This window comes from Orycteropus afer, unplaced genomic scaffold (assembly GCF_000298275.1).
Source record: "Orycteropus afer afer isolate SDZICR_OR568_19922 unplaced genomic scaffold, OryAfe1.0 scaffold00053, whole genome shotgun sequence".
NCBI lineage: Eukaryota > Metazoa > Chordata > Mammalia > Tubulidentata > Orycteropodidae > Orycteropus > Orycteropus afer.
In genome coordinates this window covers 9,530,590-9,546,505 of record NW_006921640.1, presented here as the reverse complement: position 1 = coordinate 9,546,505, position 15,916 = coordinate 9,530,590, and the positions used below count along the sequence as shown (strand labels likewise).

General features: G+C 36.6%; 1 protein-coding gene across 1 annotated transcript in view; it reads right to left on the bottom strand.

Moving 5' to 3' along the window:
• Positions 1-15,916, bottom strand: part of ADRA1A (adrenoceptor alpha 1A) — a 140,015-nt gene that overhangs the window by 57,766 nt on the left and 66,333 nt on the right. The window lies entirely within an intron of this gene.

Genomic DNA, 15,916 nt, shown 5'->3' with positions numbered 1-15,916 from the left:
CTTCCGTAGTGATACTGCCTCGGAAACCCAAGGAGGGGTCGCTATGAGTCGGGGCCGACTCGACGGCACATAACAACAACAACAACAACAACAACCTTTGGTTTCCAGCCAAACAATAGACAGATGTATAAGGTGAACATTCCCTAGAACAGTCAACCACGGGTGATCCGAAGGGCAGTGTTTGCATAGGGAGATATAGCTCAGAGGGCAGGAATGCATAGGAAAGGACACAGGGAAAAAGTAACCACAGGGAGGAAGTGGGAAGAAAGCTGGTACATTAAGCAGATTGAAATCTGTGTCATGAAGCATAATTTGTATAAACTGTTGTATGGACAATGAATTTGCTCTGTAAACTTTCACCCAAATCACAATTAAAGAAAAAAAAGTCCTTATTATTTAGAAGTACATAGTGAGATATAGATAGATATATACTGTCTAGAATTTACTTCAAAATAATCTGGTATGGGTGAAAGGGTAATTTGAATAAAACAAAGTTGCCTACATATTTATAGTTACTAAAATTGACTAATAGGTATATCAGCCTCATTGTACTTTTCTCTTCTTATATTTTATACATATTTGATAATTTCTGGGAGCTCTGGTGGCATAGTGCCTAAGGCATTTGACTGCTTATCAGAAGGCTGGCAATTCAAACCCATCAACCACTCCTCAGAAGGAAGATTGAGCAATCTACTTCTGTAATGATACTTTTTCAGAAACCCAAGGAGGGGTTGCTATAAGTCAGATCCAACTTGACAGCACTGAGTTTGGTTTCTTGGTTTGGTTGATAATTTACATAATCAAAATTTTAAAAGTTAAAAAAGAATGAAAGTCTTTAACTCTAAAAATGATTCACTTATTACTTATTATTATAATGAAATGTGCAAAGACCTGGAGTTGAAAAAGTGAAAGGGAAGAACATGCTCAGTATTTCTCAAGCTAAAAAAACTAAAGAAAAAACTCAAGCCTCAAGTTGCAATACTGAAAGATTCTATGGGCAAAATATTAAAGATAAAGGAAATATCAAAAGAAGATGGAAGGAATACACAGAGTCACTGTACCAAAAATAATTGGTCAATGTTCATCCATTTCAGGAGGTGGTGTATGATCAAGAACCAATGGCATTGAAGGAAGAAGTCAAGGCCGCACTGAAGGAACTGGCAAACAACAAGACTCCAGGAATTGACGGGATGCCCATTGAGATATTAGAACAAATGGATGCCCCACTGGAGGCACTCACTTGTCTATGCCAAGAAATTTGGAAGACAGCTACATGGCCAACTAACTGGAAAAGATCCATATTTAAACCCATTACAAAGAAAGGTGATCCCACAGAATATGGAAATTATTGAACAGTATCATTAATATCACACGCAAGTAAAATCTTACTGAAGATAATTCAAAAATGGTTATAGCAGTATATTGACAGAGAACTTTCAGAAACGCAAGCTGGATTCAGAAGAGGATGTGGAATGAGGGATATCATTGCTGATGTCAGATGGATCTTGGCTGAAAGCAAAGAATACCAGAAGGATGTTGACTTGTGTTTTATTGACTATGCAAAAGTATTTGATTGTGTGAGTCATAAAGAATTACGGATAACATTGAGAAGATTGGGAATTCCAGAACACTTGATTGTACTCATCAGGAGCCTGCACATAGACCAAGAGGCTGTTATTTGAACAGAACAAGGGGATACTGCATGGTTTAAATCAAGAAAGGAGTGTGTCAGGGTTGTATCCTTTCACCATACTTATTCAATCTGTATGGTGAGCAAATAATCTGAAAAGCTGGACTATATGAGGAAGAGGCATCAGGATTGGAGGAAGAATCATTAACAACCTGTGTTACACAGATGACACAACTTTGCTTGCTGAAAGTGAGGATGACTTGAAGCACTTACTGATGAAGAATAAAAACTTCAGTCTGCAGTATGGATTACATCTCAACACAAAGAAAACAAAAATCCTCTCAACTGGACCAATAAGCAGCATTTAAATGGAGAAAAGGTTGAAATTGCTAAAGATTTCATATTACTTAGTTCCACAATCAACACCAAAGGAAGCAGCAGTCAAGACATCAGACAACATATTGCGCTGGACAAGTCTGCTGCAAAGATCTCTTTCAACTGCTGAAGAGCAAAGATGCTCCTTGAAGCTAAGGTGTGTCTAACCCAAGCCATGGCATTTTCAGTCACCTCATACGCATGTGAGAGCTGGACAATGAACAAGAAAGACTGAAGAAGAGTTGATGCTTTTGAGTTGTGGTGATGGTGAAGAATACTGAAAGTGCCATGGACTGCCAAAAGAATGATCAAATCTGTTCTGGAAGAAGTGCAGCTGGAATATTCCTTGGAAATGAGAATGGCCAGACTTTGTCTCATCTACTTTGGTCTGTTGTGAGAAGGGACCATTCCCTGGAGAAGGATATCATGCTTGGTGAAGTAGAGGGTTAAAGAAGAAGGGGAAGGCCCTCAAAGAGCTGGATTGATACAGTGGCTGCAAGGATGGACTCAGGTATAATAAGGATTGTGAGGCTGGACAGGACTGGGCAGTGTTTCATTCTGTTGTACATAAGGTTGCTATGAGTTGGAGACGACTCAGTGGCACCTAACAACAACAACGACGTTACTTATGATTTTTGGTTGCCTTTATCTGAATTTCCATGTTTCTTAAAGCTTTTCTTAAGTTAATTTTTTTTATTGTTGTAAAAATATATACAGCACAACACAAATGTTTTTTGAGTGAGTTCACTTTTTAACTCACCCTTCTTGAAAATCTAATATATTCAGAACTGAGGGACACAATGCAATATGATTTTATTCTTATCTCTTAGAATCCATTATGAGCCAAGACTGCTAGAAATTCAGTAGAAATTCACAGCATATAATGCCACAAAAAATGTCAAAGGAGGCTGTCAGTGAGGCAGGAAAGCATGGAAGGAAATGTGGAAGGGAAAACTGAACCCTATGTATGAACTCAGAAAGTGGAATATATTAACTTCAAATAGAGGGAATTGTGTGAAAGGAGGCTCACAATGAACCTGTATGGAAACATTATTAAATTAGAAAGAGGGATTAGGAAAAGTCTTGGAAATCAGGCAGAGGAGTTTAGATTTGATATCACAGAAATCAGGCACCTTTTGCCATGTGTGACCATAGAAATCTTTTGAGCACAGCCTTGCTTTTAAGGTAAGTATGTTCAGGATAGAATGCCTAGATGGAGCAAACATTTAAGTGCTCGTCTACTGTGATAGTTGGAGCTGTGTGTCAACTTGGCTGGACCACAATTCTGTGTGGTTTAAGCAATTGTGATATGGGTTGTTCCAATGATGGGATCAGATGTATATGTTTTGAGCAGCCAATCCATTGAAAGGTAGTTTCCCTAGGGGTGTGGCCTGCTTCCAGTATACTTATGGACATCCTGGGAAAAGAGACACTCTTCTGTGGATTGGGATTCTGCCTACAACTGCCCATGAGTGAACAATCCACCATCCAGCCTGGAGATTTTGTATTTGTCATTCGTTGGAGTTAACAGCGAGTATACTGCCTGCCAACCTTGAGCTCCTCAGGCCCTGCAGCTGTGTGAGTCAGGAAAAGCCTCCAACTTGACGTTTGATCCAAGAACTTGGGACTTGCCAGCTTCTGTAAGTGTGTGAGCCATTTTCCTAAGATAAATTTCTTTTTCTCTCCCTCTATAAGCTTTACTGGTTTTGTTTCTCTAGCGAACTCAGTCTAACACATCTACTAACTGAAAGTTTGGCAGTTCACATCCATCCTAGAGCTACTCAGAGGTGCCTTGTAAGAAAGTCCTGGCAATCTATTTCTAAAATTTCACAGCCATTGAAACACATGGGGTCTCCATGAGTTGGAATCAACTCCACTGTGACTGGTTTTATTTTGTTTATGGTCAGAATATGTTGGAGAGATTTATTCACTCACTGAGCACATATTTATAGAGATGAGACTAGAATCAAAGAAGCAGTAGCCCATATGTGGAATGAAGAGAGTCATATTACAGTATTGGCTCTCAAACTTCTTTTTCAAGGACTGGGCAATGTCAAAATTCTTCTCATAGTAATACTGAGACATTATTGGTGTTTTCACTCTCTTTCTCTCATGAGAGTACAGTGGAGTTTTCTGGAGGCTATGTGAGTGTGTTATTGGAATGGGTTGAATGCAGAAGATCAGACATGAACATCCAATATTCTTTTATGTCCAGACACTAAAGAAATTTGTGAAAATGTAAATCAATGTCACTCTTTTCACTTTTTTTGTTGGAAAATACAGTTTTTTTCCCTCATAAAATATGTCATTTATGTTAACATACAGTGTGCTTATTATATTTATTTCTAAGTGAATTAATATTTAAAAATGTCCTCAATTTTATGATATATATTGATAGATGCAATTCACGTAAACCAAAGCTTTTTGATGTCCTCAATGATTTTTAAGATTGTAGAGGGGACCTGAGATTGAAAGATTGGAGAACTGCTGTGTTAGAGTGTTTATTGAGGATATGGATACAATGGAATCAAGAGAAGTTTCAAACAAAAAGCAGTCAAGACATGGTGGTTACTTCAATAATTAATCACTAAGCTCTCATGGTATCCAAGGTACTGATGATGAAGCAGGAAGGATGAAAGATATCTTCAGGTTTTCAAGCTGGCTGTGTTTGATTCTAAGTCAGAAAATAGATTGCTATCTGCATTGACTAATTTTGAATAACTTCTAGTGCTGCTCCAAGTGATCTGCTGTTTCAGCCCAGTGGAAGGGCAAAGTTTTAAATCTCTCTCACTCACAAAAACACAGCTCTATTAATCCATGTAGAAATAGCATGCTCTAAAAAGGATTCCTAATATACTCAGCAGATCTAAATATACTTATCCTTTTGCTCACACAAGTCACAAGTACTGTCAGCTCTCACCTACCTCCTGCTTATTCTCATTTACTTTTGTTTGAAGGACATTTTTCACTCCCAAATTATTTTCTCAGACAGGGAGTATAATTTGGTTATCTCAACAAGTTGTCATTTAATGTGTGTGTAGGGAAAAGCAACTCATTTGGATATCTGGATAGAGTTTAATGAAAGATAGAACTAGAACTGTAACTGCCTATAAAAAAGAAATTTATATTCCAATGTTTACAAAAGAAGGATTTTAGGGGGAATTACATGTGTTAACCTATCATTTCTCAAGAACCAAATGAAAGATGACTTCTTTCAGTGACTTTTCCAAAATACAACTCAACCATCACTGTCTCCATGTCAAAATGAAATACTCCTTCATTTGTCTATGAATACTTCCCTCACCCTTCTTAGGACATTTATACACTTCTGGTATATGGCAGCTGGTTCTGTTTCTTTCTGTTTTATATCCCTGCTCTGAGGGATCTTTCAGAGCAGATATTTTTCCTTTATTCATATTTGATACTCAACATTGTTTCACGTGGTGCCTTTTATAAAGCAAGTTGTTGTTGTTGTTGTTTGCTGTCGAGTCAGACCCGACTCATAGTGACCCCTCTTTGGGTTTCCGAGGCAGTATCACTACGGAAGTAGATTGCCCCATCTTCCTTCTGAGGAGTGGCTGGTGGGTTTGAACCGCCAGCCTTCTGGTTAGCTGTCAAGTGCCTTAGGCACTATGCTACCAGAGTTCCTATAAAGCAAGTAGTCAATAAAAAGATGTTCAATTTAATTAGTTAAAAATCCAAGTGTTGTTGCCATAGCAAGTGTTTATTTAGTGCATGTAATTGTCCACAAATTTATTGCTGGGTTCTGGCTATGATAGAATAATGGGTACCCACATACTATCCTGCTGTAAAAACTCATAGGATTGGACACAATATATGAAGCACCTGCTTTCAGACATTTTAGCATCCTGATCCTTGAAAGAAGAAAACACAGGATGAGCTCCACTTTTGCACTGGATTTTGACCTGATGGTGTTTGCTGAATTGTGGCGCAGGGAAATGGAGCCATAGAGCAGGCTTGCTGGTGGATGAAACAGAAGTTGTTGCTCTGGGACACTAAAATGGATGAAATTTATAAGGCAGGTACTGGAGAGAAGATGGGTCCTTGTGAATCTGTGGCCAAATATTTAGCTGTGCAAGCATAGGGGGAGTTCCTTCAAGTCCCGGCAGTCAGATGAGCTTGATCCTGTGGAGGCTTGGCTTTTTAGGCTTTGATAAGATGGGTCTAGACTAGCCATTGCTTTTAGTGCTAGGACAGTCCTACTTCCCAGGTATGATTTTCTTGGATCTCAGCTGAAGGCAGGGTATTGAATAAGGTCACCACTCTAGTTTGTTTCACCTTCAATGTGTCCTTGTGTGTGTGACTTCTGGAATCTCTGTTATACTCAATGCCTCAGGGATAATCAGTAAATATTATGAACTTTATGTCAATAAACAACCTAGATGATATGGACACCTACCTTGTAATACACACATTATCCAACTGAAATAAGAAAAAATGGAGTATTTGGATAAATCAATTTATATGGGCATGCAGATGATCCAGAATTACCAACACAGTTTTGAAAAGAACAAAGTTGGACGAGTTAAGCTACCTGATCTCACGACTCATTATATGTTATAAAGATATAGTAATCAATACAGCTTTGTATTAGTTTAAAGATAAACTATTAGACAACTGGAAGTGAACATAGACTCTAGAAATAGACCACACACATAAAGTCAACTGATGTTTCAACAAAGGTACAAGAGCAATTCAATAGGGAAAAGATTTTTTCAACAAATGGTGCAGGAATAACTGGTTATTCATATGGAAAAATAAGAGCCTTGAATTGTATTTCACACGATACATAAAAGTTAGTTATATGAAATATGAAAAACTTCATCTCTCTGGGCAAACAAAACTTGACAAGGAGGTCCTGTGGGCCAGATTATAGGGGAAATTCCAAAGCTGAATGAGCTAAAGAAGTAGATGCTGTAACTATATATATGAATTCAGAGAAGTCTCAGGCTCTCTTCTTTGAGATGTTGTGTTCCAGACAGAACTAAACCAGCTTAGCAAAGCCTGTGAGGATTGAAATCAGATTTGAACCATTTTCCAGTCTGATTAACCTCTGACTGTGCATATGTGGGACAGACAAAAGCCAACATAGCAAAGTCTTAAAGAACTGAACTGAATGACTTCCCACAGAAGCAAGATGAATTTGAAGCCTCAAACAAACTTGTTTGATTGCCTATTAAAACAAAAATATCAACATTCTCTATAAGATCACAACAGGGTCCAGGGTCTATATAACATAACATTAACAATGTCCAAGGGGTAATTTAAAATTTTGCAAAACACAAAGAATTGGAAATACGACTATCAAAACAAAAGATACTCAAAAGAGTAGTAACCATAAATATTATGAATAAAAATAGTACCACCAAACTATTTAAACAGACTTTAAAAGGATAGGGAGAACATATTATGAACACATCTATGTCAACAAATTTGACAACTTATATGGATTGAACAAGCTTCTCATAAAATACAACTTACTAAAATTGATACAAGAAAAAACAGACATGGGTTGTCAGGAGTCAGAATTGATTGACAGTAACTGTGTTGACATATCTACTTATAAAGTTGAAAAATCATCACAAAAGAGAAAACTCTAGGCCCAGATGGCTTATTGGAGAATTCCATTAAACATTTAGAAATCATTAGCTCCAACGTTCCAAAAACTGTTACACAAACATTTTTAGAAAACAGAGGAGGAACAATCATTGCTGATTTTATGAGGTCTGCATAATCCTGATACCAAAACATGACAAAAAACATTCTCAAAAGGGGAAATTATGAATCAATATTTCTTATAAATATAAATGCAAAAATCCTTGATAACATGTTAACAAACCAAATCCAACAATATATGAAAAGCATAATGCATTATGACTAAATAAGGTTTATCCTAGTACTGCAAGGTAGGTTTAATCTTTTAAAAATCAAATAATTCACAATATTAATAGAATAAATGAGAAAAACCATATGATCATTCCAGTAGACAATGGAAAATCATTAGAAAAGATTAAACATTCATTAATGACAACAACTCTGAGTAAGCTAAAAATGATAGGGAGCATCCTCAATTGATAAATGTTATTGTTATAAGGTGCCATCAAGTCGGTTACCAATTATAGTGACTCTGTGTACAACAGAATGGAATACTGCCCATCCTGCACCATCCTCATAATTGTTGCTGTGCTTGAGCTCATTGTTGCAACCATCTTGTTGAGAGTCGTCTTCTTTTTCTCTGGCCCTTTTCTTTATCAAGCATGATATCCTTCTCCAGGGAATGGCCCCTTCTGATAATATGACCAAAGTAGATGAGAAGAAGTCTTGCCATCATCTTTTCTAAGCAGCATTCTGGCTGTACTTCTTCCAAGACAGATTTGTCCATTCTTCTGGAAGTCTGTGGTATATTCAGCGTTCTTTGTCAGTACCAATTCAAATGCATTGATTCTTCTTTGGTCCTCCTTATTCATTGTCCAGATTTTGCATGCACTGAAGCAATTGAAAATTCCATGGCTTGGGTTAGGTGAACCTTTGACCTCAAAATGGCATCTTTGATCTTTAACACTTTACTGAGATCTTTTGCACCAGTTTTGCCCAATGCAATATGTCATTTGATCTCCTGACCACTTTTTCCATGGGTGTTGATTGTGGATCCAAGTAAAATGAAATCCTTGACAACTTCAATCATTTCTCCATTTATCATGTTGCTTATTGGTTCAGTTCTGAGGAATTTTGTTTTCTTTATGTAATGTGTAATCCAAACTGAAGGCTTTAGTCTTTGATCTTTGTCAGTAAGTATTTTAACTCTACTTTCAGCAAACAAGGTTGTGTTGTCTGCATATCACAGGTTGTTAGTGAGTCTTCCTCCAATCCTGATGCTGTGTTCTTCATATATTCCAGCTTCTTGGATTATCTGCTGAGTGTAAAGTTGAACAGGTATGGAAAAGGATACAACCCTGACACTTACCTCTCCTGATTTTAAACCACTTTTTGAACAGTTGTCTTGGTCTATGCACAAATTCCTCATGAGCACAGTTAAGTGTTCTGGAATTCCCATCCTTCACAACGTTATCCATAATTTGTTATGATCCACACAGGTGAATGCCTTTGTTTAGTCAATAAAACAGGTAAACATCTTTCTGGTATTCTCTGCTATCAGCCAAGATCCATCTGACATCAGCAATAATATCCCTCATTCCATGTCCCCTTCTGAATCCTGCTTGAATATCTGGCAGTTCACTGTCAATGTACTGCTGCAACCATTTTTGAATTATTTTCAGCAAAATTTTACTTCAGTGTGATATTAGTGATATTGTTTGATAATCTCTAGATTCTGCTAGATCATCTTTCTTTGGAATGGGCACAGATATGGATCTCTTCCAGTAGGTTTGCCAGGTAGCTCTCTTCCAGATTTCTTTGCATAGACAATTGACCACTTTCAGTGTTGCATCCATTTGTTGAAACATCTCAATGGGCATTCCATCAATTCCCAGAGCCTTGCTTTTCACCAGTGTCTTCAGTGAAGCTTAGACATCTTCCTTTGATTTCATTGGTTCTTGGTCATATGCTACCTCCTGAAATGTTTGAATTTGACTAATTCTTTTTGGTACAGTGTCTCTGTATACTCTTTTCGTCTTCTGATGCTTTCTGCATTGTCCAATAGGAGCTCTGGTAGTGCAGTGATTAAGGCATTTGGATGCTAACCAAAAGGTGGGTGGTTAGAACCTACCAGCCACTCTTTAGGAGAAAGATGAGGCAGTTTGCTTCCTTAAAGATTTATAGCCTTGGAAACCCTGTGGAGCAGTTCAACTCTGTCCTATAGGGTAGGGTCTCTTTGAGTTGGACTCAACTCAGTAGCAGTGGGTTTGGTTTGGTTTTGGCTGGTATTGTTCAATATTTTGCCAATAGAATCCTTCAATATTGTAAATTGAGGCCTGATTTTTTCTTCAGTTCTTTTAGCTTGAGAAATGATGATTGTGTTCTTCCTTTCTGATTTTTTAACTCAAGCCCTTTGAAATCTTCAGTTCAGCTCTTTTATGCCATCATTTCTTCCATTTGCTTTAGCTATTCTCCATTCAAGAGCAGGTTCCAGAGTTTCTTCTGAATCCATTTTAATCTTTTTTTTTTTTTTCCTATTTTCTTAATGACCCTTTGCTTTCTTCATGTATGATGTCCTTGAAGTCTTCCCACAACTCTTCTTGTCTTTGGTCATTGGTGTTCAATGCATCAAATCTATTCCTCAGATGGTCTCTAAATTCAGGTGGGATATCCTCAAGGTCATATTTTGGTTCTCATTGACTCATTTTAATTTTGTTCAACTTCAGCTTAAACTAGTATATGAGGAATTGATGGTACATTCCACAGTCAGTCCCTAGCCTTGTTCTGACTGATGATATTGAGCTTCTCCATCATGTCTTCCCACATACGTAGTTGATTTGATTCTGTGTATTCCATATGGTGACTCTATGTGCATAGTTACTGTTTATGTTGTTGAAAAAAGGTATTTATTTGCAATGAATAAGTCATTAGTCTTGCAAAATTCTATCATGTGAACTCCTGTGGCATTTCTATCACCAAGGCCATATTTTCCAACTACTGATGCTTCTTCTTAGTTTCCAACTTCTGTATTTATAGCAACAGTAATTATCAATGCTTCTTGATTCCACAGTTGATCAATTTTTAGACTGCAAAAGTTGGTAAAAATCTTCAATTTCTTCATCTTTGGTTGGTGTGAAATTTGAATAGTACTCATATTAACTGGTCTTCCTTGTATAGATTTTATCCTATCATTGACAGCATTGGACTTCAGGATAGATCTTGAAATGTTAATTTTGACAATGATCACAACACCATTCTTTTTCATTCTCAGCATAGTACAGTATATGATGGACTGACACTTTATCAGACAGTATTTCACTACTCAACTGATAAATAGCCTAAGATAATATCAAAGTTAAAGGTGAAAGACTGAATTATTTCCCCTGATATATTCCCAGGATACCAGTAAATAAAAGACACAGAAGTGGAAAGAAAGAAGTAAAACTAATCCTATTTATAGATTATATGATTATGTATATTGAAAGTTCAAGTACACTTACAAACAAACTATAATAACTAGTAAATGGATTCAGCAAAGTCATAGCATACAAAGTTAATACACAAAAATCAATTGCAACATAAATGTGAAAATTAAACCCATAAAATTCTTAGAAGAAAATTTAGGCACAAAGTAGTGAGATCTATTACTTAAAGATAGATTATCAAACACAACAACAAAAGTTTGAGTGGCAAAAGACAAGATTGGAGAATGAACTTCATAAAAAATTAGATACTTCTGTGCATCAAGGGATTTTATCAAAAAAAAGTGAAAGACAATCTACAAATTGGAAGCAAATTTTCAGGAACCATATATTGGATAAAGGCCTAATATCCAAAATATATATAAAACTTGTACAACTTAGCAACTAAAGACAAAAAAAAATCTAAAAATAGGCAAAATAGTTGAACAGACCATTCACCAAAGAGAATACTTAAATGCCAAACAAAAACATGATTAAGATGTTCAATATCATTAGCCATTATAGAGATGCAAATCAAACCCAAAATGAGGTATCACTTCATCTCCATCAGAATGGTAAGCAAGATGAAGACTTGTTATTCTTGCTTCTAAAGAACATTCTGGCTGTACTTCCTCCAGGATAGATTTGTTCATTCTTCTGGCAGTCCATAGTATGTTCGACATTCTTCACCAACACCACAACTAAAATGCATCAATTATTCTTTGGTCTTCTTTTTTCATTGTCCAGGTTTTGCATGCATATGAGGTGACTGAAAATGCCATATGCAGCCATCAAGAGAAATGAACTTCTGATACATGCTACAACATGGATGAACCTTGAAAACATATGCTTAACAAAATAAAACAGTTGTAACAAAAAACAAATACAGTATTATCTTGTATGAAATAAGCAAATATAAACAAAAGATTGTTAACTGTTACTAGGGGTGAGAAGAAGGAGAAAGGTTTTTTTTGGGGAGGAGGATATTAAATTTATGTTAATGGTGATGAAATATTTTGGAAAGGGAAAGCTAGCAAGAATGGTGGCACAACATGAAAAATATAATCAATGTCATTGAATTGTAAATGTGGAAGTTGTAGTGTTGGTGGATATTATGGAATGTATATTTCCATCACAATAAAATCAAGTGTACTCTTATATGTTGTTGTTGTTGTTATTTGCTGTCGAGTCGGCCCCGACTCATAGCGACCCCTCCTTGGGTTTCCGAGGCAGTTATCACTACGGAAGTAGGATTGCCCAACCTTCCTTCCGAGGAGTGGCTGGTGGGTTTGAACCGCCAGCCTCCTGGTTAGCAGTCAAGTGCCTTAGGCACTATGCTACCAGAGCCATATATATATACTCTTATATAGTAGCAGGAAATACTTGTAAAATCAAGCTTAAAAAATTCCATTTACTGTAGCACCAAAAATCATAAAATATTTAGAAATACATCTTATAAAATGTCAAAGACCTCTACGTTTGCAACTGTAAACCATTGATGAAATTTAAAAAGATTTGCATAAGTAGAAAGATATACTCGTGAATTGGAAGATGATATTATTAATATGCAATTCACCAAATCGATCTATAGATTTGATGCAATTCTGATAAAAATTTCAACAGGCTTTTCCTTTGTTAAAATTGACAACCTAATTCTAAAACACAGCCTTGCTGACATCCTGATTTTCATTAAGTAAGATCCATCTGCAAATTTTGACCTCCAGAACTGTAAGACAATAAATTTGCATTACTTTAGGCCACTGTGTTTGTGGCAATTTGTTACAGAAAAAATAAGAAACTAATGTCATGAGAAAAGGGAAGTTTTTTAAAAAATGTTTCTAGGCCAGCTGGTTAGCCATATGGAAAATAAACATTGACCCATATCTCACACAATACACAAATGTAATTCAAAATGGATCATAGGCCTAAATATAAAACTTAAACATAGGAAAATTCTAGAAAAAAAATAGGAGAAAATTTTTGTGATTTTGAGGCAGGCAGTGGTTATTTGGTAGAATACTAAAGGCACAAAATAGAAAGGAAAAAATGGATAAATTGGATTTCATCAAATTTAAAACCTTTTATTTTTGAAAGACACTGCTAATAAATATAAAAAGGCAGGGCAGAGATAGGGAGAAAATATTTGTAATAGGTATCTCAGACAAAGGACATATATCTATAGCATATAAAGGACTTCTACAACTCAATAATAAGATAACAAACATGACAATAAAAATTGCCCCAAATATTTGGAGATACTTGACCAAAAACAAAACAGATAGCCCATAAACATATGAAAAGACAATCAACATTGTTAGTCATTAAACAAAAAACAAAAATCCAAACTCACTGCCATGGAGTCGATTTTGACTCTTAGTGACTCCTCCTTGGGTTTCGAAGGTGGTATCTCTAGGGAAGTAGATTGCCCAATCTTCCTTCTGAGGAGTGGCTGGTGGGTTTGAACCACCAACCTTCTGGTTAGCAGTCAAATGCCTTAGGCACTATGCCACCAGAGCTCCCCTATTTAGTCATTAGGGAAATACAAAGAAAAATCACAGTTGATACCATGGGAGGCCCATTATAATGGCTAAATTAAGGGGGGAAAATAACAAAAACCAAAAATCAAACAACTGTTCATATAAAATGTTTTCTAGGAGCAACTGGAATTCCCATACACTGTTGGTGGGAAATGCAACCATGTGTACACAAAGACTTATACATGAGTGTTCATAGCAGTTTTATTTTTAATAGTCTAAAACTGGAAACCATTTAAATGTGCATCAATGCTTAAGTGTATAAACCAACTGTAATATCCAGAGTACTCACACAACATGGATGCACCTCAAAATCCTTATGGGGAAAGAAGGAAAAAGAAACAAAATGGATATATACTGTGAGATTCCATTCAAATAAAATTCTAAAAGTTGCAAGCTAATCTATGAAACCAAGAACCAAACCCACTGCAATCAAGTCGATTCCAACTCATAGTCATCCCCATTGGGTTTCCAAGGCTGTAAATCTTTACAGAAGTAGATTGCCTCAATGTCCTCTCACAGAGCTGGTGTGTTTGAACCACTGACTTTCTGGTTAGCAGCTAACTGCCTTTCCCACTACACCACCAGAGCTCCTTCAGCTAATCTATAGTGACAGAAAACACATTGGTGTTTGCCAGAGGATAGAAGTGGAAAGAGTTGCTTAATTAAATTGACTAACTATATAGCTCCTTAAGGGCAAGGAAAGGAAACTTGTGGATGCAGTGTTAAGCCCTCAATTTCTAAGGGAAATGTCCGAGTTTTGAATCCACCAACTGCTCCACAGGAGAAAGTGTGACAGTCTGCTTCTGTAAAATTTACAGCCTTGAAACCCTATGGGGCAGTTCTACTCTGTCCTCTAGGGTTATTATGAGTTGGAATTGACTAATGGGATTGGTTTTGAGTTTTAAGGGCAAGGACCACGTGTCTATCTTATTCATCTTGTCTGGCACATGGTTGGCAATAACAATCATCATCATAACAGCTAACACGTAGTGTTCACTATGTGCTAATCAATGTTCTAACATCTTTGCACATAACATTTTACTTAATCTTCTTAAAGAAAACAAAACCTAAACATGAGTAATATCAGTATTAACTCCATTTTACTGAAGAAGAACTGAAGTACAAAAAGGTTAATCAACTTGTCCAAGATTACAAAGCTAATAAGCAAGAGTGCAAGAAATCAAACCCAGGCAACCTGGTTCCAGTCCATGCTCTGAATTACTCTGACATGTGTCACTGTTTGTTTAATGATACAGTGATCATATAAAGTGGAGAATCTCCAAAGTAAAAGTTTGACTTTTAGTTCCAGAATGACCACTGACAAGCCAGGTAACTTGTCTGTCTGATCAGAAGAACATCTGATACCTTCAAGGGTGATTGTGTCAGAGTTCAAATGAGATGACCAAACCAAAATTAAACCCACTGCCATTGAATCTATTCTGACTCATAGCAACTATAGCTTTTCCAAGGCTGTAATCTATATGGAAGCAGATTGTCATATCTTTCTCCTGCAGGGCAACTGGTGATTTTGAACTGCCAACCTCTCAGCAGCTGAGCACTTAACCACTGCATCTCCAGGGCTCCTAAATGACATGACACATATGAAAAATAATAGCAATTATAAGGGCTGATGGAAATAGAATTTATTCTTAATCTTTGTCATTAACAGCTAGAGAACAGCCATGAAATTGGAATTCCATAGCTTATCAGTGACCATCAACCATGCTTGTGCATGAATATCATCTGTGGAAATACAAACACACACACACACACACACACACACACAGAAGGGTTCCATGGATGTCGATTCAGGAGACCTAAGGCAAGACTTTGACATTTTTTTCTAATGCCACTGGTCATTCAGATGCTCATCTGAGACTAGGAACCAAATTCTGGAATATCAGTTAGATGGTAATTAATTTTAACCACTGAAAATGAGAGTCATATATGCCTAGTCCAGTCCTTTATTTAAGGTGACCTTCCTCATTTACCCAGGACAATATCAGTTTATGTCTCAGCATAGTTATTAACAGTGATTTATTTTCTTCTCTAAAGTGTCATTGTCTGGTCAATAAATTAATACTGAATTAATATTTACTGGTTAGGATCTACAAGGTAGGTATTAAAAATAAGGCAAATTGCCTGTCTTTATTGGGGTCTCCTCACACTACTGTAGAGAAGAGAGGCTAAAACTCTAGGTAAAACAATACCTAGCATTCCCTGAATGTTCATATATGCTGGTACTTTCTTAATGCTCTCTACATGCTTCATTTAATCTGCATAAAAACCCTATGTAT